General features: G+C 35.1%; 1 protein-coding gene across 2 annotated transcripts in view; it reads left to right on the forward strand.

Moving 5' to 3' along the window:
* The window catches only part of Fut9 (fucosyltransferase 9), a 181,340-nt gene that overhangs the window by 83,714 nt on the left and 72,809 nt on the right, over positions 1 to 24,817 (forward strand). Inside the window, exons 2-3 of one of the 2 annotated variants that reach the window (XM_031366475.1) lie at positions 1,194 to 1,280; positions 4,392 to 4,521. The gene's annotated coding sequence lies outside the window, so the exon portion shown is untranslated. The remainder of the gene's footprint in view (positions 1 to 1,193; positions 1,281 to 4,391; positions 4,522 to 24,817) is intronic. The other variant, XM_031366474.1, reaches the window with a different exon arrangement.

The raw sequence follows: 24,817 nt of genomic DNA on the forward strand, positions 1-24,817 counted from the left end.
AAAAAAAAAAACAAAACAAAACAACAACGACAAAAAACCCAAAGCATGAAGGTATAATTTTATTTTTATAACCAGGCTGAACTTTCTTAAAATGTGTTTGAATTGACATTAAGGTGTATACCTTGAGAAAGGGAGTACTGAAATTTGCAGAAATCTAAATTATTGTAATCTTAAGCATGTATAACTGAAGACTTTATATAACTCCTTACTAAAATTAGAGAAAATTATTTAAATATACTAATTTCAGTGAAGCAAATTTTAAAGCTTTATGAAACATGGTGTTGGAATAACAGTTGTGTGTGTGATGCATATATATGTATTTATGTATATATGTGCATAAGTGTGCATGCAAGGCACCTAACAAATAGCTTTAGTGGCCTCTATGGATAAGTAACTTATTGATTCTATAATCAAACCATGTTTAAGTAGGATGTAAGTCTATGTAGTGAGATTTAAGGAGGCTTTATCTTAAGGTTGTAGCTGGATATTTTCATCATTCAATTTGTGTTCTCTAAGATAAAGATGTTTGTTTTGATAAATTGGTCCTACACACCAGTAATCCCAGTGCTTTCTGAGAGTGGGAAGCTGAAGCAGGAGAATTACATTTGAAGTGCTGTTAGCTACACTGACTGTCACTAAATTTCAAAAGGATTGTATCTTGTTCTCTAGTGTGACTGAATTCTAGGGAGTCATCTTCCTATCTTTTAATTAATTGTAATCTTATTCATAATAAAATTCCCTTTAGTTATATGAGGCATGTGTGTCAGCTGACAAATATCAACTTGAAAACGACATTTATGCAGATAAGCTAGCCTTTTGACCTTCATTTTACTAACCATCTATACAACTGAAAGATTCAGACAATTTGGTAACTTTATTTTATATTCATATTAAAAGTGTTTTGCATATGAAATATATGTATTTGGTTATCAAGATTTAACCCCTCCCTTATAATTTTACAGAATCCACTCTTTAGATGTTATATAAATAGCAATCACTAATGGTATTTTGTATGTGTTTAGAGAGCATTTGCCTAAGATCTAAAAAGAAAACCATGTATTGGCATTAGCTAATACTGTATGAAAAGGATATATGTTTATAAGGTGATCTCTGCTCATTCTTTGGTCACTTAAGAGTATGTATAGCACACTCAGCACATTTAACTAATCTTTTCTTTATCTACCTTTCAACAGATTTAGAATGTGAAAACTCAAGTATCTGATAACACAGTGGAGTAGTTCAACACTCATCTCTGCTTCCCATGCTATGTTCTCTACAGTGTGAGTATTCATTGACTTTTCCTATTAGCTTGGTGGTATGGAAATATATTCAGTTTGCACTTGGAGATAGTGCATATCGTTTTGGAAATTTGTATGTTGAAACTTAAAGTATAATAAATTTATATTATCAGATATGAGAAGATGTTTTATAGTATTAGACTTAATACTACTTCAACATTACAGCATGAAGTGATTGCTATGGTAAAGTAATATGCTGGCATTTAATCATATGTGAAATCTTTAAATTTCTATGGTCTTTCAGTATCTTTGTGTTCCTAGAAAAATAATAAGTATTATATTTAGAAACAGTTGTGCTACATTCTGATAAGTTCTTGAAATGTCTTTAATAGATGTTATTTGCAATGGAATTTTAAGTTCAAGTCAGTTCCTTTTTTCCTAATTTGTTCTCTAGCAACTATCTATTGATTATCTGTTTAGTAATATTCACCTGGTCAAAATTTGAGATATTGTTTCTATGTGAATATTAATTTTAAACTGCTACAAACTTTCTAAGATCACAAATAGAACTATCATACATTAAAAATAATTCATAAGTTGGACTGTGGTGGCACGTGCCTTTAATCCCAGCATTCAGGAGGTAGAGAGAAGTGGATCTCTAAGATCAAGGCCAGCGTCATCTACAGAGCAAGTTCTAGGAAAGCCAGAGCTGCACAGAGAAACCATATCTTGGAAAAAATATGTACAAACATTATATGACCCATTAATTCCATTCCTATGTATTTACCCAAGTGAAGAGAAAACTCATTTTACTTGAAATGTGTGTAAATGTTTATAGTACCTTAATATTTATTCATCAAAATGTGGAAATGACTAAAATGTTGTTGGGTGCAGTAACACATGCCTGTAACTCCTACATTCAAGAGATCAAGGCAAGACAAAATGTCTGAGGGCAGAGTGGAAGGGTTTAAAGACAGCTTGAATATATAGTTCTATTCAGTTGCAAGGAAAAAAAACCCAAAAAGCCAAATGTTATATTTAACTGTTGAACTGAAGGACAAACTGGAATATCAATACCATAATAATCAACTATAGAAAGGAGCTACTGCATTTATGAATATTTGAATCGTAATCTAAGCCCCCATGTATAAACCCCAAAACCATTTGGCAGTGGAAGGTGAAGCCCCAAATGTCTTAAGTATTGTGTGATAGCAAGTATCTAAATTCCTGGAAAAGGCACAACTGAAAGAGGAAGAAGTGAATCCATTATTGTGTGGGATAGATGCATAGGATAAGTGGCTACAAATAAATTTCTGATTGTACCAGGAAATGTGGGGATGACAAGACTGTTTTGTATAGTCTCAATTGCTGGGCAAATTGAATCAAAATGCATGGAACTCTTAAAGTTCAACATTTGTATCTCTCTGGTAGTTGGGAAACTGACAACTTTTTTGTAATTAATTACAGAGGTAAGATATGATTGAGTGTAGCAGAAAGAAGGTGTCAATTTTATATTTTGAAAAGATAGTACTTTGTCAAATCAAAATCTGAAGAGAATAACTTTAACTGCATAAAGAGTAACAGATATATTTTACTTCTATTAGATATTTTTCCCTCAATGAAATACAGGTAAGCAACCCTGAAACCATTTTTATCTATATAGCATAACATATATGAGTAAATGAACCATTTGTGGAGGGAACAAGGTTTCCATAAGAGAAGACGCTATTCACAGAAAGAAATGGTTGTTTTGAAATATGCATATAACAGCAATTAATGAAATAACAGGCAATTAATGAAATAATCAATTTTAAAAAAGAGCAAGGAGGAGTATACAGAAGTATTTGGGGATAGAAAAGGAAGGGAAATATAGCTATGTATACCTATGGCTATTTGTCATAACACTAGCTATATTTGTGGAATGTTCCTAAAAGCCATGACATTGCATGGCAAAAGTTGCTCTGTATGTCTGAGCTTCAGCTGTAAAGCCCACCTCAAACCGCAGAAAGTGACAGCTGTTTATTGACTGAGACAAGAAACATTCAAGACAATTCTGAACCATTGCAGTGCCAAAAAATGACAAAACAAGAAAAGGAGAAGAAAAGGGGGAAGGGTAGAAAAGAACTCTCTGGGACATATTAGAACAAAAGGCAATCAGTGAAACTGAACTTTCAGTAACTCATGCTCAACTGCAAGCTACTACAAATAAATAATAGGAGACTACAGTTTAGTTGAGAAAACACAGCTCCTGAATTCACACTCATATAATTCAGCGTACCATTAAATAAGAGTAAAGACAAATATTCTCTGAATAAAATTTGCAATAGTTATATGATGACACCTCTTCTATTCTCCTGGAGGAGAAGCTTAATTCTGTTTCCGAGTGTAGTTTGATTTGACAACTCTTCTATAGAGAACAGAATATGGAAGCAAGTGTTAGAGAGTCTGGCAGGCACCACCCTCATGGTGCTATCAACATTAAGCTGTTGATTAAGTGATAAACCCTGTTGATACTTTATACATCTGTGATGAGGTAAGGACGTCATGCTTCTGTGATACCCTCTCTCAAGGCTCATAGCCTGAGTTTTCTCACAACAACAACAAATTAGAGAAACTTAAATTAAAAGGAATTAGTATAAAGTGATTCACACAATCATGTGAATGAATGTTCTAGTCATTTTTGGAAGCAGAAACTTAAATTGAGAAAATGCTCTCAATTTACTAGCAAGTCTGTGAAGATATTTTTTTTTCTATCATTTCCAAAATGATGGAAAGAATTGAACATTACAACTCAAGACCAAAAACAAAACAAAACAAAAAAAACCCAAAGAAACAAAACAAACAAACAAACAACAAAAAAAAAAACAACTGGATGACTTATTTCAATGTTATATCCTGGGTTAGGGTCTGAAGGAAATAAATGAGTAAGAGAGATACAGCTGATCAAATCTGTGAGAAGCCTGTGGCTTGCTTAATGTTCTTGTCTTAATTGAGTTTTCCCACTGGACTATGCCATGTTAATTAAGGGAGAATCCAGAAAGGAGAACACATAGCACTCTATACATCTTTATCTGCATTGTAGTTTATATTCCTATGGTAACACACTATGACCAAAAACAACTTGGGGAAGATAGAGTTTTTTCTGTCTTACAGTTTTACATCACAGGACATCACTGAAGAACATCAATACAGGAACTCAAACGGGACAGGAACCTGGAGGCAGAGGCCTTGAAGGGGTGCTGCTGCTGACTTGCTCAGCCTGCATTGTTATAAAACCTAAGAGGTAGGACCACCCAGAATAGGCGGAGTCCTTCCATACCAATCACTAATTAAAAAAAAAAAGTATCTTCATAGACTTGCTAGTAGGTTGAGAGCATTTTCTCAATTTAAGTTTGTGCTTCCATAATGACTTGAACAGAATTCATATGCAAGTGTTAAGATCTTAAAAATTCAAAACAAAAGAAAGTACTGAAAAATATGTAAATGGATATGAATACACATCAACTGAAGTTCAGCTAGGTATAGGTATGAATCTGAGTAATGGAAATAGAGGCAGTGTTTGGTAGAAATGCCAAGTCTAGTATCTACAACACAGTATGGTGATTAGAGTTCATTGTTGTCTATCATGTATGTACAAAAGTCATCTTCAGAAGAGGGTTATTAATTATCCTGATTTGATCAATACATGCTATACGTTTGCATTGGAATATTACACTGTGCTTGACAAATGCATAAAATTATTATCATTATCCACTAGATAACTGGTTATATACCATGTTAACTAAGGCATAACACCAATACCCTATAATTTCATTTAATTAAAATTAAAAATAGCAATTCTACTAAGGTCATTTAATGTGAAATATAAACTTTCTACTCTTTTGTAGAAATATTTAGACATTTTCTTTTGTTAACTGTAGTTTATTGTCTTCCATATAAATTTCCTATTTGGCTTACAGTATAGCAATTAATAAATTACTCAGACAGGCAGTGGTGGCGCATGCCTTTAATCCCAGCACTTGGAGGCAGAGACAGGTGGATTTCTGAGTTTGAGGCCAGCCTGGTCTACAGAGTGAGTTCCAGGACAGCCAGGGCTATACAGAGAAACCCTGTTTGGAAAAAATAAAGTTACTCACATGTGTTTAGATTTTAACAACACACTCTCCAAGCTATCAAAATGTCAGATTTGGCTCCTTTTTCTTTGATAATATTATCATTCTGGACACAACTTGAAAATCATTGTGGTTGTCTTTCCCTTTCATGACAACATAAGCAATGAAGAAGAAGATATATCCTATGGGAGAAAAATTGTTCTGTATCTTCAAAGGCTAGCAGGTAAAAGGGGACATATAGAAATTTAAAATGGTCAGCCTATATTCAAATTTCACTTAATATGTGCTAAATACAAAGGATACTGTGAAAATAATGTCCTCAGATCTACCATCTAATGTAGTTGAATGTTAGGGCTATCAGAATTTTTGTCTTTTCTCATTAAGTCCCTGTTTTAATAGTAAGACCTATTTCATTTTTACCATCATTTTGTTTTTGTTTCATTAAAAGCTTATCCTAATGTCTTTTGTACCTTCTCGACTCTGCTGTCTGCCCAATACTGCACACTTAAAATACTTGTCTTTAATTTCTAAGGACATTACCATGGAGCACATTTTGTTTTCAGTTAAAATAAAACAAAACAGAAAAAAAAAAGCAAGCTTGCTAAAGAAGATAGCAATTTCAGGAGTAATGGGAAATCTGGGAATGGCTTCGAGTGTGGGAGGGCTCTGTAGTGCCATGTTTGATGCTGAGTGTCCTTCGTTTATCAAGACACGTTGTAAAGGTAGGTAGAGATACAGAGCGATCCATAGTGCATAAGATGGATAACAGATAACACATTCTTCCATTATACCAAATATATCCCAAATAGGTCATAGCCACATATAAAAAGTGAACTCTAAGAAACAATGCTTTAAGGAGAAAGTAGAGTAAAAGTCAATTACTTTGATGTACTGCGTATTATAGCATGCTATTTTTTTTGCTCATTATGCATCAAAATGGTATTTTATTATTTTTATTGGATATTTTATTTGTATTTCAAATGTTATACCCTTTCCTGATTTCCCACCAGAAACCTCCATCCCACCCCCCTTCCCCTGCTTCTATGAGGCTGCTCCCTCACCCAACCATCCACTCCTGCCTCCCCACCCTCACATTCCCCTTCATTGGGGCATCGAGCCATTATTATTTTAATAGTCAGCTATAAGTACCTCAGAATCTATGCTTTATATAATACGTCAAGGGAAAAATAGATCTAGTTAACAAAATATGTTTTAAAATGTGCTTTATTACCGTGAAGTTGGTGTTAAATTTTTACAGGACCCTCTGTTTTTCCTGTAGCTATACTATAAAGAGACCTAGGTACACTTCACTATCAAACCCTCATAGGAAAAGCAAAGGGGGTGAATATTTACATTAGCAATAATTAGAATAAGTAGTAGAAGAAAAAATTCTCTCAACTTTCATTTAAAAACCTATATATTTGCCACATGCAATTTTTAGCTATTATGAAATGAAACAGCCTTCATGATTTTCAGTTTCTAGCATTACCTTCTGTCTTTATTGGTTTCAATTATTTATTTATTTTTATTTTTATTTTTTCTTTGTTAGATTCATACAGTGGATTTCAGTCATATTTACACTTGTCCCCAGTGCTTCCTAATTACTCTCTCCATCTGTACTCACCCAACTTTATATCCAACTTAAAATCCATGATGACCAATTTATGCTGCCCAAATATTGGATGTGCAGTCTTCCCATTGGTGCATGGTTGACTTAATCATGGACTATACTCTTGGGCAAAACTATCTTTCCTTCTCACAGAAGGTAACAAATTCCAGTAGACTAGGATTAGGAATGTTTGTCAACCTACCTTCTCCATGCTGAGACTTGATCTAGCTTGGTCTTGCACAGGGTATTTTTATTCTTTCTTTATTTTTTTTTTTTTTGTAAGCTATTACAATCACTGAGCTCATATGTTCATACACCCTGCCCTATCCAGAAAACACTATTTTCTTGTAATCATCTAACATCTCTGCATCTTGTATTTTTTTCTGCCCTGTTTTCTACAATGATTGCTGAGTCTTGGGAGGGCAATATAGTATAAATATAATCCTTTCAGTGTGCAGCATTCTGTGGTTTCTTACTTTCTTCACCTTGTCAAGTTGTGATTCTCTGGGTCAATCACCATATATTTGTAAACAGACACTTCCCTGATCAGAGTTCAAAATTGTGTACATCTATAGATAAAAGTAAAAGTCCTTAGGAGTAGGTTTAATACTATGTCCATTTAGCAAAATAATAGAAGCAGGTTTTCTCCTAGGCCTTATGGCATATCTAGCCATACCAAAAATGATCTTTACTATGGGTTTGTTCTTGCAGTGTAGTGCAGAACTTAAATCTAAGCTGGAATGTGATTGGTTACTCCCCTGATTTCATGCCACTATTTGACTGGTGAAAATGGCTTCCTAGGACAGTCATTATTGTGTCTCATAGGCTTCATGGCTAAGTACCATTGATGACTAGTTTTGTCCTCTGGTAGCATGCTTAGTTCCTTGTAGAACTATAAAACTAGCCATTGGCAATGAAGTTTTCAGATTCATATCTGTTTAATTTAGCCATATAATTTAACTCAAATATTTTTGGCAATAGGGTCTTCCTGCCAAGTTCTGTGGGATCTCAAAGAGTAATGGCAATGGCCTGGAATATTTGGTCAGCTGTAGAACCTTACAGCAATGACTCAAAAGAAAATGACAGATTCTTGAAATTTGGCTTTATTTGTTTTTCTCTGGCATCTAATGGTGAAATTTTTGCTTTGTTATAGGAATAGATAGGTAGATAGATAGATAGATAGATAGATAGATAGATAGATAGATAGATAAATAGATAGATAGATGTGTGTGTGTGTGTGTGTGTGTGTGTGTGTGTGTGTGTGTGTGTGTCTATGTAACACCAATTTAAAAAGAAGCCACGAATTTGTGGATGAGCAAGGGAGTTCATGAAAGGAGTGGAAGGGAGAAAAGGAACGGATATTGTATAATCATATTACAATTTCAAAATAATGAATTTTATATTATGTTATATGTGATATATGCACTTTAAGAATCTTCTAATGTAGAAGGTTTTCAATTATATTTTCAGAGATTCATTAGTTACCCCAGATAGATTTTTCTAGACCAAAAATAAAAAGACAAATGATGACTGTCTTGATTTGGGGATAAAGGTGCACGTATTTACTAAGGATGACATAAGTAAATTATGGTACTTAGTATAAAAATTACTGAAGTTCCCTCTCAAAATGCTAAGAGTACATTTATCATATGATTGAACAATATCAATCTTTGTTATTAGCCAAAACACTGCATATCTTACCCTAGAGAAGTCTGCTTGTCCTTGTTCTTGCTGGTCTCCTCACATTAGCCAGGAAATGGGAATAGCTTTGATATCCATCAATTAATGAGTGGATATTGGAAATATGATATATTTTTATACCTGAATATTATTCAGCTACTGCAAAAAAAATAAAATTATGAAAACTGTAGGTAAGTTGATGTAGGTGGAAATAATCATTCTGAACAAAGTAACCTCCAGCCAGAAAATACAAATATCCCATGTTTCCCTCATCTGTAGGTGTTACTATTTAATCTTCAGGTGTGTGTGTGTGTGTGTGTGTGTGTGTGTGTGTGTGTGTGTGTGTGCATGTGCGTGTGTGTGTGTGTGTGTTTTTTTATTTAGAATACACATAAATATCCGGAAATTAGCAAGGAGCCATAAGGGGGTGACTTCAAGAAGGAAAGATAGAACACACGTTTGTAACAGGTTAAATGGAAATAATGGAAGGGTAAGGTTTAAATTGTGGTTTGGGTGCAGAGTGCAGGATAGAGGAGGAGGGAATATAGGATGGAATACATAACATCATTTTTTGTTATTTCCTTCTGTCATTTTTTTTTTTGAAAAAAGTCTTCATTTTCATAGTTATTTATAATGACTCTATAAATTCACTGTATTTTATACACCAAAGATTATGGAATATTAATCTAAAGTTTATAACTTCAATGTCATTAAACTATCTCCCTAAAAATAAAAAAATAAAAAATAAGGTTAACATAGTGTACTTTACATGCCTTAATCTGGAATACTGCTTTCAAAGTCAAGCAAAATGTTACTGTAAGGTGGTAGAACACCATGCCAAGCTGTACTTGTGCTCAGAGCCTACATTGAAGACTGTATTTGTTCCACTATCTTAGGTAATAAAGTAAGACAATGTGGCTGTCTTCAGCAAGAAACCAGAGGTGCTAGGCACACAAAAAGTTTTAGGAACATGGTCTACACCAATAGTAGCTTCTTTGCTGTGATATGAGATCTCTTGCTCTCAATCCTTAAGATCATCTGCTAACCTTACATGTGTCTTATGTGAATGTTCAGGGGAAAAGTGAAGAGAAAGTTTAAGATATAATTTCCATATTCAGAGTTAAACAACGAGAAGGAAAAGAATATTTATGTTGCATAAGCCAGGTTTTAAATTTGGAAATAAAATTTCAGAGTAGAGTTAAACATTTCAAATAATGAATCATAACATACCTGAAATTCTCAAAAGTATTGTAGGACATTAGAATAGTCATGGAATATGTGATGTTTGAACCTCTCCTCCTCCTTCTACCCCTGCTCCGCCTCTTTTTTCTCCTCCTCTTTCTTCCTTTATTTCTTAGGTAGAATTCTCTTACTGAATAGATTTCTCCAATGAAGAAATCACAATTTATACTCATGTTTTTCTTGCTACAACAAAAATCTTTGGGGGCTTATTAAAACCACAATCAAAATAGGTTTCATTCAGAATCCTATCACATCAGAATTTATACAGTTATTTGTCCATGTTTTCTTTCTTTTATTCTATGATTACACTTAAATATTAATCATAGAACTCTCAGCTACCAATATTCCCAACCCTCAATTTTAAGCCAAAGTAAAACTAATTATTTTCCTATTTTATGAATCACAGGGATTATCAGAGAAAGTAGGACTGCTAAGACCGTCCAGGCTCTGGAGGGTGAGTTGCCTGTAGTGATAGACTTTGGGAGATTAATCCTACATACTCCCTTTGTAAATACATGGTTCCTGAGGTGAGAATGCCATTGAGTGATGAACTCTCAGAAGTGTATTCTTTGGATCAACTGACTCTGAAATTTGTTTTGTTCCTAACTAGTTGACTTGCAAATGTGTGTTCACTGAGGTGTACTGCCATCTATCCTTGACATTCATGAGAAATCCATTCTGACAGCTTGCAGAACTGTCATTGATTAAGTAATCACTTTTAAAACTGCTGAAGGTGACTATGTGCTACCATAGCTGTAAAAAAATTGATTGTCCCCTGGAAACATGAAGATATTCTGTTCTTGGGCTATTTGAAGTAAACATATGAGGAGAAAACTAGGGAGCAATGAGGAGGATTACCAAGCAGCAGTCTCCACCAGGAAAAGTTGGAAGTAGTAGAGATGGGCTTTTCATTAAGTCATCTGATGGGAAACACTGCGGCAGGCATCAAACAGTGAAGGGACTGTGAGCAGTTACTCCCCACAGATAACAGTATAGATAAGATAAAAAGGTTAAAAACAATGAATGTGCATAAATCAAGTTGCACGAAATAACTTATTTTCTGCTTTAGTTTAAGTAGGAAATGATATTTTTTGAGATAATGTGTAGCCCAGTGTGGCCTTCATTTTAAGATCTTCCCTTCTTAGCCACCCTAAAACCTGGGATTATCATGTCCTTTGGTGTAATCACAAAGGCCATCATTTTTTGTCCTAGTTTATAGGGCTGTTTTCCTCTAAAAACATACTCTTTTGGGGTTTGTTCTATGTTAATACTTTTGGGTTTGCACTGTCTCTTTCCCTATTACCAATGTTATTCTTTGTCTATTCTAGAATGATCCAAAGTCCTTTCCTGCCTGTCATCTTCTTGTTTCCTTGTTCACTGTAGTTTCAGTTTGAACCTCTCCTCTTCCTTCTCCTCCTGCTCCCCCTCCTTTTTCTCCTCCTCTTTCTTCCTTTATTTTTTAAGTAGAATTCTCTTACTGTAATGTTGGCTTTTCTTTCTGCACTTTGAACCTCTGTTGTTCTATAATATGGTGATTGTATTCTTCTCTTCTTCTCACTATATTTTCCAAAAAGAGCTCTTCCTTTTCTCCTTGAGAAATATTGAGGGAAATGGGCCTGGGTTAGCTCACATGATGTGATGTGCCCTGTTCTATCCCTCTTGGCAAACTAATTGCTGCACTATCAACAGATGACTCACTTCAATGTCACCCTTGAGAGAAAGCTTGAATTTGAAGATTAGACAAAATAATAAATGATTCCCATATCTCCCATTTACTGGCTGATGTGACATTTCCTGCCTAATTCACACTTTACAAGAACCCTGTTTTAAAAGATAGCTATGACACAGTAAAATTATATAGAACACCCTTTATACATAAGAGAAACCACAGGAGAAAAAGATAAATCTTGTTTGTGTTATTTCTTTTTTCTTTTTTCACTAGAGGATATATAAGACTTAGTTGCAAACTACCTGGCTCTTAGACTTAAGGCAGGTTAATTCATTATTCTCATTTAAGAAAGATAATATCCCAAACTGAAAGATAATAGTAAAACAACGAATAATAATTAAGCCAGCAAACAATGTCAACCTGCATGGTAGGCGTGTACTACATCTTTGTAACTGGGTTTAAGCTTCAAAAATATATAACTGAGATCTAATCTCACTATTTATAGTGATCCAAGAAGGTGCAGCTTGAGAAAGGAAGAGCTAGAAGTAAAGTTCTCTTAGCCAACACCTCCATGTCCAGAGCTCGGAACAGGTTTCTGACACAATATTAGCTCCCTGTTCACTGTAAATGATACTTGGCCATTCCTGGAACCCGGTTCCTTCAAGAATAAATTTATGTTCAGAAGCTTCTATTAAACTTCTTCAGAGTGTTTGAGAGACACATCCAGCTTCCACTCATTTGAGATTGCGCTTTCTTTCCTTCCTATATAACAGTTTATACTTTTGTATTTGTACAGTCAAACTTCATATTTTCCTTGACAACAAGCTGGAGAGATACCTCGGTGGTACTTGCTGCTCTTGCAGGAGGTCTGGATTCAGTTTTCTGCATCCACTTGAAAGCTTACAACATCACTAACATGAAGAAGCAAAGTAGTGTATTACTCCAAATGATCGTACTTCCACAATGCAATAGGCACAATGTCAACCTGCATGCTAATTTGAGTGAAAATTTCAAAATTAAATTAAAAATGCGTAATGGCCACAAGTAGAACACAAACGGATACATAAATACAGAGAAAACTATCAACCAAAATATATGAGAACATCAGAAAAACAAACAAAACAAAATTTAGAATTCTATACAGACATAATCAGAGGAGAAAAAGTCATGATATGTCATAGTGTGCCAAAAATACAAAGCAAAAAATGTTAAGAACCATAAAGGGACCAGGTATGATAGTTTACACCATTAATCCTAGTGCTTGGAAGGCAGCACCAGGCAGATCTCTGCTTTTGAAGCCAGCCTAGTCTTTAGAGTGAGTTTCAGGATAGCCACTAACAAACAGAGAAACCATGTCCAGAAAAACAATTTAAAAAGAAAAAAGCCATTTGCCAACAAAGGAAAATGCATAATAGTATCAGATCTAACATTAAAAACATGTAAAACAAGAGAAGCATCGGTAAGCACATTTCAAACCCTAAAAGCATGCCAACCAAAATTACTATTTCTAAGAAAGCTATAGGATATTTCAAGACAAGCACAAACTAAAGCAGTTAATGATCACCACAGTAGCTGTACACTTACCAGAGGAGAAATAGCAGAAGAAAAAAAAGGGAGTTTCCAGAAGACTACTAAATGAATAGAGGAGATGCAGAAAAGAGTCCATCATCCCCAGCATCCCCCTCATACCTACAGGGTAGTAAGATCCTTAATCATCCCTCTCAACTTAAATCTGAGTCAAATATCAGACATATCTTTAAGTGGCTCTGTAAAAGTGTTTCATGAAAGAGTAACCAAAAGGACTGAAAAATCTTTCCCCAGAGAAAGTAACAGCTTTCAGAAATAGTTGAGATAGTAAAAGGTCCCAGGGATGAGGGGAATGACTGTTTGTACTGATTTTTGTATAGCTGCCTTTCCTCTCTGCTGCTATGTATTTGTTCTATCAACTCTGTTCCTCTAGTGCAGTGGTTCTCAACCTGTGAGTCCCAACCCCTCTGAGGTAGTGTATCAGATGCTCTGCATATATATTTACACTTTTATTTATAACAGTATCAATATTACAGTTATAAAGGAACAATGAGATAATTTATAGTTGGGGATCACCTAAGAACCACTGCTCTAGCAAATCCTAACTAAATAACTAACCAACTAATAATTTAAAAAAATACATAGCCAGTAATCCAATTAGCCAAGAAAGTGACCATTATTGGATTATTGGATATTGATATATATATATAGATAGATAGATAGATATAGATAGATAGATAGACAGATAGATAGAGATATATCTGATATTTAAATTTATATTCATAACATTATCAAAGTTACAGTTATGAAGAAGCAGCAAGGTAATCTACTGTTAGGGTCATGAATTTGAGAGAGAGCAAGGAAGGAAAGGGAAGTGGAAACTGATAAAATTCTGATTTCTGATCTCAAATATTAAAGAAATATTTTTAAAAGGAATACAGTCTGTCTAACTGAATTTTATAAAAACTAAATTCAACTGTTCTTTGTCTCCAAGAAACAGACCTCAAGTGTAAAAATAGCTACAGAGAGTCCCAGAACGTAAATCATTTACCAAGTAAGTGAATTCCAAAGAATTCTAACCCACATTCTCATATCTGATATAAAAAAAAAATTGGTTAGATGTTGAAATGGATCAAGGAGATGTAACAACTGTAAATACATATGAGTGGAATTGGTGCGCTCCCAGTTTCATAAAATAAGTATGAATGCACATAGAAAGTCAGGTAGGCCCAGACACAATTCTAGTGGTGACAATATTCCAAATTCATTTTTAGTTAAAACCTTCAAAGTTATCCAACAAAGAAACATCAGATGTAAACCATTTCACAGGATAAAAACATTTAAAACTTCTCTGCGGAATAATAATTGCAACATAGGAGAATGCGAACTCTCCCCAACAGCCCGTGGGAACCCTGTAACAGACATCTCAGCTGTAAATCAAGTTTTAAAGAAATATAAGAGAACTGAAATCATTTCTTATTTTTCACCTTGCTTTCCAAATTCCAAGTTATGGTTGTGACAGCTTGTGTGATAATTTATATCTATTCTTCAAACAATAGACTAGAAATAAACTGTAAATTATTTCATAGACAGCATTGTGTCTGAAATATTCATCATAAGCTTTATATACCTGTAGGTGATTGAGGCAAATGTATAATATGCCCGCGGCACTTACAGCATACACGTGGAATTAAGTTGCACAATTCATGTAAAAAGTAAGACGTTTCAAAGCAAACAAGATGGAAGAAGAATGAAGTGGCTTGTAAAATTTAAAGTTTCATGGTTTTTACCAGCAGTTCTATTTCCTTGACCACCATTCATCTTGACTGTTTCAAAAACACAACATCTTATCTAAGAATTGCTCTTAAAAATAAACTAGACAATTATCCTATAGTTTAACCACCCTCAGGAGTTATTGGTTTTTAGACACTAAAGTAATGTAGAATAGATGCTATCAATAAGCCCGGTGAAGCCCCGTCACTTCAGCCCATAAAATAATCAATATCAAACTCATTTTTCTCACATTTCTCTTAAGCACTTTACACAATTTTAGTCAAATACATTGAGTGTTTTCAAACACACGGTGAGGACAGAAATAATCATTATCCTGCCCTTCTAGCTTGCTCTCTGGCATTGTGTGTCTATGGGTAGCCATCTTTGTAAATGGAGTGAAGAAAACCATCCTCTTCAGTGTGTTCACTTGACTATTCCAACAGACCACATGGGAGCATGTGTTAGTGTTGTACCTAGGCCCAGGATTATGTAGCATCCTTAGCAAATCTGAGTTGACAGCAACATTTTGCCTATGAGTTGCCATGTCTCTTCTTCTCACATATCACTGTAGCTCCCCGTTTTAATATCAATTCTACGCCATTTATATTAACATGTAAAAATGCATAGAAAAGGTCCCAAATGACCCAAACTTAAGCTACCTAACATTTACCTTGTGGAAAAGAGGCTTGATTTTCCTGCTTCTAATCTTCTTTCCCTCTTATTCTACATCTTTATTTTAAGTGGCTGTAGCACTCAGTGAAAAATGTGCACCCTACAGGAGTCCTGAGGTCACACTCTTCTCCTTGTGCAGCCTTATGTTTTATATCTCTGATGATCTTAATCAATATTCAGTTATAATGAGGATTCTAGCATTTGCCTCAGGTTTTCTCTCTGAAAAGATTTGCAGAGACCATTTCCCCTCTGCTCATGGGCATGCTCAGTGATGCTTGACTGATCAACATTTCCAGATTAGGGAAGCAGTGCAGCATCCACAGGATCACTCTTTGATTTCCCAAGGGACTGGTCCTCACAAACCCACCTAAGAAATCAAGGTTCACAAAGGTATCCTATTGTCTTGATGATATTACAAAAATAGACAGAAGTCACTTTTCCTTTCTATTATACAGAAGATTCACTCCGTATTCCCAAACAATTCCCTACAAGCTGGAGAATTGAGGGAGTGTATGTGAATCTCCCTCTCTCCCTCTCTCCCTCTCTCTCTCTCTCTCTCTGCCCCCTCTGTCTTGCTCTCTTTCGCTGTGTGTGTGTGTGTGTGTGTGTGTGTGTGTGTGTGTGTGTGTTTGTAGTGGGGCAGGGTGATTGTAATGTCCTAGATTAATTATAAAACATATCATTGAATCAGTTGTTATTTTTACCATTACTATAGTCTTATGAAGAGGTATCATAATCTATTTCTCATATTAGTAGTTCTTTAAAGCTAGTGATTTGTGCACATCTTTACCTGAAATCTATGAGCCAAAATCTGTTACTTGATACATTTTTCCCACCCTAATATTATATGAATTGATTTCAAAACAAATATAAATCTCTTTTCTGTTATGTACCAGATAGTTTTCAATAAATACCAATACTTTCTGTACCACAGTAATGCTTCCTTGATAAAACTCTAGATTGTAAAATCTTTTATTAAGAGCATCACCTTTAAAAGTAGCTGGACATGGTGATATGTGGCTATACATCTAGCAGTCCCAATATATGGCTAGAAGGATGTTTTGATTTAGGCAAACCTGAGTGATGTTATCAGAAAAGAACAGAAATGGCATGGCCTAGGAATCTAGTAACTTGTAGTGCTCTTGCTTGGCGTGCACCAGGTCCTGGTGTTCAGCCCAGTGGTAGAAAAATAAAAAATAAAAAATGTGTACCCTTTAATGAAGCATACTCTTTTTTCTTCTCAGCATGATTTCAAACATAAGTAATTCAAAAAAGTCCAAAGAACCTACATCTTAGTTGCTCTTTCCCCAATCAGACTTACCTCTGCCTCTCTCTTAAATCTGCCTGTCTCTGGTTTTGTTGGTTGAAAAGTGTGCATTCCATCAGAGCCATGATCCAGACTCTATAGAAGTTGAATTCTACTATAGAGAATATATAATATAAGGTGTGTCTTCAGTATTTTTTCACAGCATGTCTGTGAAGATAGAAGAACATAGTTTGACAACCTGTCAACACAGGAGTCATTTAAGCCATTTAAACTCTTCTATGATTTAGTGATTTGTACATAATCAATTCTTTTATGATTAAATACTTTATGATATATTTTATGGTACTTTAATAGAAGTTGTGCTAAAACTTAAAAGTTCTATTTTAATTTTCATGAGCAATCTTAATAGCACTGTAAAGCAGAATTCCATGAGCAAAATTCTATTTTCAGACTACTCTTGTAAAATTCAAGGTAAAGCTCAAAAGATCATTTTGTTTGGATCATGGTACCTTTTATTAAGGTAGGTGTGTGTGTGTGTGTGTGTGTGTGTGTGTAGATGGGTAGTCTAGACCATGATTATATGTATACGTGCTGAATATTGATGAATGTGGAAGACAGTAAAAGTAAATTTTATTGCTAAGAAACAATCCACAAAGAGAGAATTAGAAAGAAATACTTCCCATATCTTGCTTCTGTGCTGGTTGGTTTAAAGTAGGTAGGAGTACAAAGATTCTGCAAACTCAGCAAAACAGAGTAGGATTGCATCACAAACATTTAAGTAGTCAATGGCTGGGGTTTACTAATAATTACTAATGCTCTTGTCATTAGTAATACACACATTTCTCTTTCTTTTTTCTTATTTTTTTTATTAGATATTTTCTTTATTTACATGTAAATTTCACCTTTACCAGTTTCCCCTCCAAAAAACAAACAAAAAAAAAAAACAAAAACAACAAGAACAAACCCCTGTTGCCTCCCCCCTTCCCATGCCTGCCACCCTACCCTCTCCCACTTATTGGCCCTGGCATTCCCCTACACTGGGGCACAGAACCTTCACAAGGCCAAGGTCCTCTCTTCCTATAGATGATCGAATTTGCAATCATCTATTATACACATGCTGCCAGAACAATCAGGCCCACCACGTGCAGTCCTTGGTTGGTGGTTGAGACCCTGGGAGCTCACCTCCTGAGAGGCTCTGACTGTATCTGACTAAAACAGATGTAGGGGCTCACAGCCATCCATTGAACTGAGTACACGGTCCCCAATGAAGGAGTTAGAGAATGGACCTATGGAGCTGAGGGGTTTGCAGCTCCTTAGGACAATCAGCAATATGAATACACACATTTCTTAAGCCACAGCCAATAAAAGTTATAGTCAGATATTAACTCTAAAAATTTGCTGAGAATGAATGATGAACAAAGTTATTAACCAAGTAGAAGCTCATCTTCACATCTATGATAAATATGAAACTAAGGACTTAATTCCTTAAAAGCAGTGAACAGAGCAAAGAGACATAATTAGGACAGTGGACTTAATGCCTTACACTTATCAAATATTCAGTAACTGAACAGTTGGACTAATGTCTCTGCAGTTCACCTTAAATTGTCGTGTTCAGCCTTGCCTGTTTCTACAGGCCTGCATGGCTAATACTTTGCGAAAACTATTTTCAAAATCAGCTGCATCCTAAGTAGATAGTTACATTCTGGTCAAAGAGGTATCATTTGGAAGAAATTCCATTTTCCTGAGTTTTGGCTAGAAATAATTTCACTTTTGCTAAATATTTTTTATAGAATATTAATAGTTGAAAATATGATTAAGATGGTGTTTCAGACTAATGAGTCTGTCTTTCTTTTTTGTCCCCTTAAGAACAGAAACTGAGGAAACAGAGCATTGATGACATTAGTGGGCACATAAATTTTCAATGAGTTAAAATGGAAAAACAAAAAGCACAGATATTTGCAAGTAAAAATACATTTTTAAAATTAATATTTTCTGATTATAAAATTCAACCAAGGTTTCAATGTCTTTCTCTAAATATTTCCTTAAGATACATTTTTCTTCTATTTCTCAAAGTAGTTACCCAAAAGAAATACTTATCTGAGAAAGTCTTGAACATTTATTATGCACTATTCATGGAATTGTTACAATGACACATGAGGCAGTGAGGATCATTAACCCCATTTTAAAAGTCAAGTAACAGAAGTCTAACAAAGTTAAGTAATTTGTCAAAATTCTACAAAGTAATAGAATTAAAAATGAGACTAAAGGTTTCCCAAACACATTTGTAGCCACTATTTAATCATGCTCAATCTCCCTGATCTATATAGTTGAAATTGCTATAAGCACTTACTAAATTATTTTTTTAAAAATAAATTGGTAATGAATAATCTAAAGTGTCCTCTATGGAACCTTGTCAATAACTCTCTGTACTTTCAAATTTCGTTTTGTTTCAAAAAAGCCATAAGCAGCTCTGTTGCTGAGACAATCTGTTGAAAAACTAATGTATAGTAGATTGTTTCAGTAGAATTCAGTACAAGATATCTAATAATGACAGTCAATGTGGAAGGAGAAAAATCATTTGTATATTCTGTCTGATATAGTCATAAATAGATATAAAAGATCAAAGGTATCCATAGAAGCAAGAGTAAACATGTGGATGGTGACTTAGCATTTGTTAGAAGTATTGTAACCTTACATAATATTGTTTGGATTAGAAATAATTTATATTCATATTTATGTAATACACCATTTATAATGTTCCAAGAAGTGTTTAAATAAGAAAATATCAGAGGCTATATATTAACACCAACACTTAGAGGGCTTTGAAGCTAGAGAAAACCAGTTTCAGGCTTATATAATTAATTTTGTTCATCATTCAGCATTAAAATAAATACTAAATACTGGTGATATAAAAAAAATTATGGATACTGTGTATGAAATGTAAGGATGTGTCCAGAAAAGGTGAAACTTTGCTGTTCTTTTCTCCATTGTCCTAGCTGTTAAAAAGGAAAGGCATGGGGTAGATTGGAAGGAGCGTTAGCTGCTAGTGAGTATGAGTTTGAGTTCTGAGATCAGTTAATGGATTTATCGTGAACTTATTAACTCAATGCTGTGAAGTATTGTAAGGAATGAGAACCATAAGACTCATTGTATGTCTTCAAAGATGTCCAGATGAGTGCTTTCTGTTATATACAACTCCTAATTTTCCTTCCATGTGTACTTTGTTTAGAAGACTGCAATGACTTTACTATATTCCACTACTTTTCGAATAGACAATTAATCTATAAACTTAGATTTTAACCAATTTTATTTCTTACAATTAAGCCTAGAATCACTTTAATTCCTTGATATCCAAGGAATAACTTTCCTATTAAAATTATAAAGGTAGAGTGGGATGTTATTTGGTGGTAGAATACATAATATGTTAAGGCAACTGAATTTGGTCTCACACACACACACACACACACACACACACACACACATACCAGCTGTTTTGTCAAATAGATGCTAAGTGCATATCAAATTTGTTTCTAAGCATTTGTGTTTACACCCATAGGTTACAAGTACTATTATCTTTGGCTAGTCATATACAGTTGACATTGGCATCTCTAGAGACTTATAATCTGCCAAGCTACTGGGGATAAGTAACTTTACCTATAGTATTGTTACTAAATGCTCAGTCATAAATAAAGAAAAAAATCAGATATCCACATCACTCCCTCCAGGCTTAAAAGATCATAATTGAAGAGAGAGCAAAAACAATGTTAGATGGGAAAAGTACAATGTTACATAGTTATTTCCTTCAAATTGAAATGTTCCCTCCAAGCATGAGAAAAGACTCAGAAGACTAGGGAATTAAAAAAAAAAAAAAAAAAAAAAAAAAAAAAAAAAAAAAAAAAAAAAAAAAAAGGCTTTTAAGGCTCTGGGAAGTAAATGGTAAATGACACTCAAAATGTTCAGGAAGATCCTGAAAGTTATTAAGATCTATAAGCTCCTTTCCCTAAGGAAAGTACTAGTAACAACCATTGTAGAGAAGGCACATTCCAATTGACCGACCCATTCACAAGTTGTATGGGGAGCTTTAGGGGTACACTTTTCATGAATCATAGTCCATGTTTGTACTTTTCCATGATACAACGGCCTTTCTGTTACCCATGTTCCTGTAACTCCTCCTCTGTACACTGAATAGAAACAGTAAAAAACTCATTAGCTCATTAAGCTCTGCTTGGACAAAATTGTTCATTGGTCTCCTGGTCAGTACCCCATCTAGAATGAGCAACATTTGATCCCATTTCCAAGGAAAATAGACAAAGAATAGCATGCTGTTGGAAAACTATGTTGCCAATTTCAAGAAGTTCAAGCCCCTCTTTGATTGAAAGTGTAGGAAATGTTTTCTCACATGGAATTAGGTTTTATTGTATCTTTCTTTATATTTCCACACTTTGTAGGCAAAAAAATTTTAGTATCATTAGATGCATGACAAGTGTTTTCAATTAATCAAGAAAACCTACCATTTATTGTTGGCCACCTGCGCCAACGTAAATAAAAGAAAGGGTTCTTCTGGTAATAGGAGTAAGAAATAGATAGGAAGAGATTGAAAGAGATAAGAAGAGATAGGCTAGCCATACTGTACCTTACCCAGGTGGGAACATAAACATTAGCCAACACAAGTTCTGGTCACTCAGTCATCTTGAATTTAATGCATCCCCTTTGTTCCCCCAACAGGTAAAATACCTGGGGCAAAAACCCTTCCCCCAAAATACATCAGTGTAACAGTCTAATCAGTGACTTCCTTGTTACTCTGTGGGGGTGGAGCTTCTGAATGTAACCGGAATCAGGTTTCGCTCAACAGGCAGGCAGCCACTGTGCTGGGGCCAAAGTGGTTGTTGTTTACTGTCCGGGCTTTGGGGAGGGAGTCCACAATTTATCCCATATGTGTTTTCTGTTTTAAAATAGGTATTCTCTTTCAAGACTACTTCAGCTCAGTTGATGGGTTTCAAGTAAAATCACAGGCAGAAAGTCTGCAGGAGCTAGACACCAACTGAAGGAAGGCTCAATTCCTAAATTTATTAATTGATTATTGATTGCCTTCAAAGTAGAAAGTATAAATCTAAATTTTCATTCATTAAAACATTGACCAGTCACTAGAAACAAACATTGCATGTGCTATTATGTTTACAAAGGATAAATTCTTCCTTTAAATGATCAACTATATATAAAGTATTGGATGTATTCCATAGTGAAAATTTTTTCAAAATTTCAGTTACATTTGAATGGTGAGAGATATTTGTTCTGTTTATTTTTATGTAATAGCCATTCACTCCATGTAGGGGAATCCACTGAAGCAGGATTTATACTTACAAAGGAAACTGACTCCCGCCTAGAAGCCATCAACCACCCATATCTCCACGGTTAGAGATGAATGCCCACGAACCTATTCTCAGTCTGAGCTAGAGGGTTGACTGGTTTGATCTTGTGGAGACAGCCACAGGAGCTGCGCCTTTATGAGTACAGTGGTCCTTTAATGTAAAGAAGACAGTTTTCCTCCAATCTTCTCTGACCTCAGACTTAAAATACTTTCATCCCTTTTCCAGGATGGCCCCTGTGCGTTGTACATGGATTTGATCTAAATGTCCAAGATTTGGCTAAGTTGTGATTTTCTGCATTCACCACCACCCACTGACTGAAAAATTACTGATGCTTGGTTGAAAAAGGAATTAATTAACAAGTTAATAAGAGTAGATTGACCCCCCAGGCCTGAAATCCGTTCAGGCTACAATTCCTGGGTAAGACCATTATCACACCCACCAGCACATCTCACCACATCTGTCATCATTTCAGGTCATCATGTTCTCAGGATATGATAACATCACAATGTTGATGATGGTTGATGAGCAGCCTCCATAACACCTTCCAGTACTGTGGAAACTAAACAAAGGGGAAACCTTCTGGTTACCACCAAGTTGATTTCTCTATGTACTATGACCAATGTGTATGGTGTCTTTAGTAACAAAATCTAAAAATCAAATGCTGTTGGGTGGACAAGAGCAGTGGCAATACTCTCTATTGCTTTGGAAGTCTAGAATACCTATGACCAACAACACAAGAATGGTAACCTACTGGGCTTTTTGTTCCCAGAAAACTGGAAATGTTATAACAAAAGATCTTGCAAGTAGGTTTCAGTAAGATAAAAACTAATCTGGTAAAACAGAGTAAAGGCAAGGGGATCCTTGGGTCTATACCAGGAGTTGAAGTCTCTAGTGAATGGAATTAAGAAGGGATAAGGGGAACCTGCAAGCAGGTTGCTACAGGTTTAATGGTGAGTCTAAAGAGATCATAATGGAAGAGGAAGGACAGTATGAATTATCTACTTTGGTCTCAATCTGATGTAGACACTAGTGTTCCAGATAGTGTACCTAGGTCTCAGGCTGACACAAAGGAATAGGAAGACCAGGAGAATACACAGGAAGAAGAAAAGCTGGGTCTGTTCCAAAGTTTTGCTGATATTCTGAGAGAAAAGGGGAGAGCCGTAGAAGGGTACCTGCAAGTACGTCACCACAAGCTTCATGTAAGATTGGAGAGATTGTCATGAAGGACAGGAAGGAGAGTGAAAATCTCCTTAAGTGAAGTCTCAGTCAGAAGTGGTCACCGGAGTCCAGTGTTTCTAGGTATGGATGGCTGACACCAAGGAGTGGAGAAAGGCTAGAAGGGAAGGCTGAGAGTTCAAAAGCTGGACCAGCAGCAAGGTTCAGAAGTCTCCAGAAAGTCGAGGTAGCAAGTCAGGAAAAGCACTTACAAGCAGTCTGCTACAGGTTATAAACCCAGAGAGACTGTGATGGATGTCTGGAAAGAGAGTGTTGTGGAAAGCTCTTACTTCTCCTTTAATTTCAATAGTTAATTTTACCAGATAAAGTACTCTGGGTTGACAATTGTTTCTTAGAACTGGGAAATCTATTTTTGAAATTTATTTTTCATTTCATATCTTTGGGTGTTTGGTCTGCAAGTACACTGCACATGCATGCAGTGCCATCAGAGGCCAGAAAAGGGCATGAGATCCCTGGGACCAAAGTCCTCAATAGTTGTTATCTACCATGTAGGAGTTGGAAATTGAATGTGTATCCTCCAGAAGAGGTACAAGTATCATTAATCACTGGGACATCTCACAGGTTTGGGAACTTGGAATAGGTCTTTACAAGCTCTTCAGGCTTTATAAGGTTTTGTTAAATACTCAAGTTTTATTCTGATGAGCCTGGTTGTATAAGTGGCTTAACCACTCTATCTTAGCACTGTCTTTATTATATGTACTTAATGTTTTAGTTATATGTTGTGGGAAGTTCGTTTTTGTTTTGCATGTTTGTTCTGTTATTTCCTAGTCTTAGCTAGGATTGTATATGGTTATCTAGACCTCTTGTAGCAGACTAGATATCTCTTTCTTGTGTTTAATAAAGTTTCTCCTATAGTTTTAGTGAAAATGTTTTCTATGCCTTTGGTATGGTCTTCTTAGTCTGTCCTCATAATCTGAAGGTTAGTTTTTTAAGCTCTGCAGGTTCCTGTTTATTTTCTTTTAAATTTATCTAAGAGAATGTATGAATTGTCTTTACGAGGTAATCTGATTCACATACCTTCTGTTCTGGAATCTGTTTTCTATGTGATCCATTGTTGGTGAAGCTGTCTATAGAGGAGAAATTTCTATCTTTTTAATGTCATTTCAGTTTCTACTTTCTTCACCAATTTCATCTGTAGTTTCAAATCTTGGACTGATTGCCTTACATCATTCATATCTTTCTTTTGTTCTTTTAGAGCATATTTATATTATTATATATTATATATCATGTATCTTATAAATATATATAAGACATTCTATAAAGAGAATGGATTAGTTGTACCATAGTTATAATATTTTTTTAAATTCTTAATGCTGTAGTTCTTTTAGTCATACTCATTAGACACTCTCATTGTGGTGTTAGTAGTCTTAAAGGACACACCTTTTCTTCCTGTTTCATATTGTTTCTCTTTCTGAGTTATGGC

Source organism: Mastomys coucha, unplaced genomic scaffold, assembly GCF_008632895.1.
Source record: "Mastomys coucha isolate ucsf_1 unplaced genomic scaffold, UCSF_Mcou_1 pScaffold14, whole genome shotgun sequence".
Classification (NCBI taxonomy): Eukaryota; Metazoa; Chordata; class Mammalia; order Rodentia; family Muridae; genus Mastomys; species Mastomys coucha.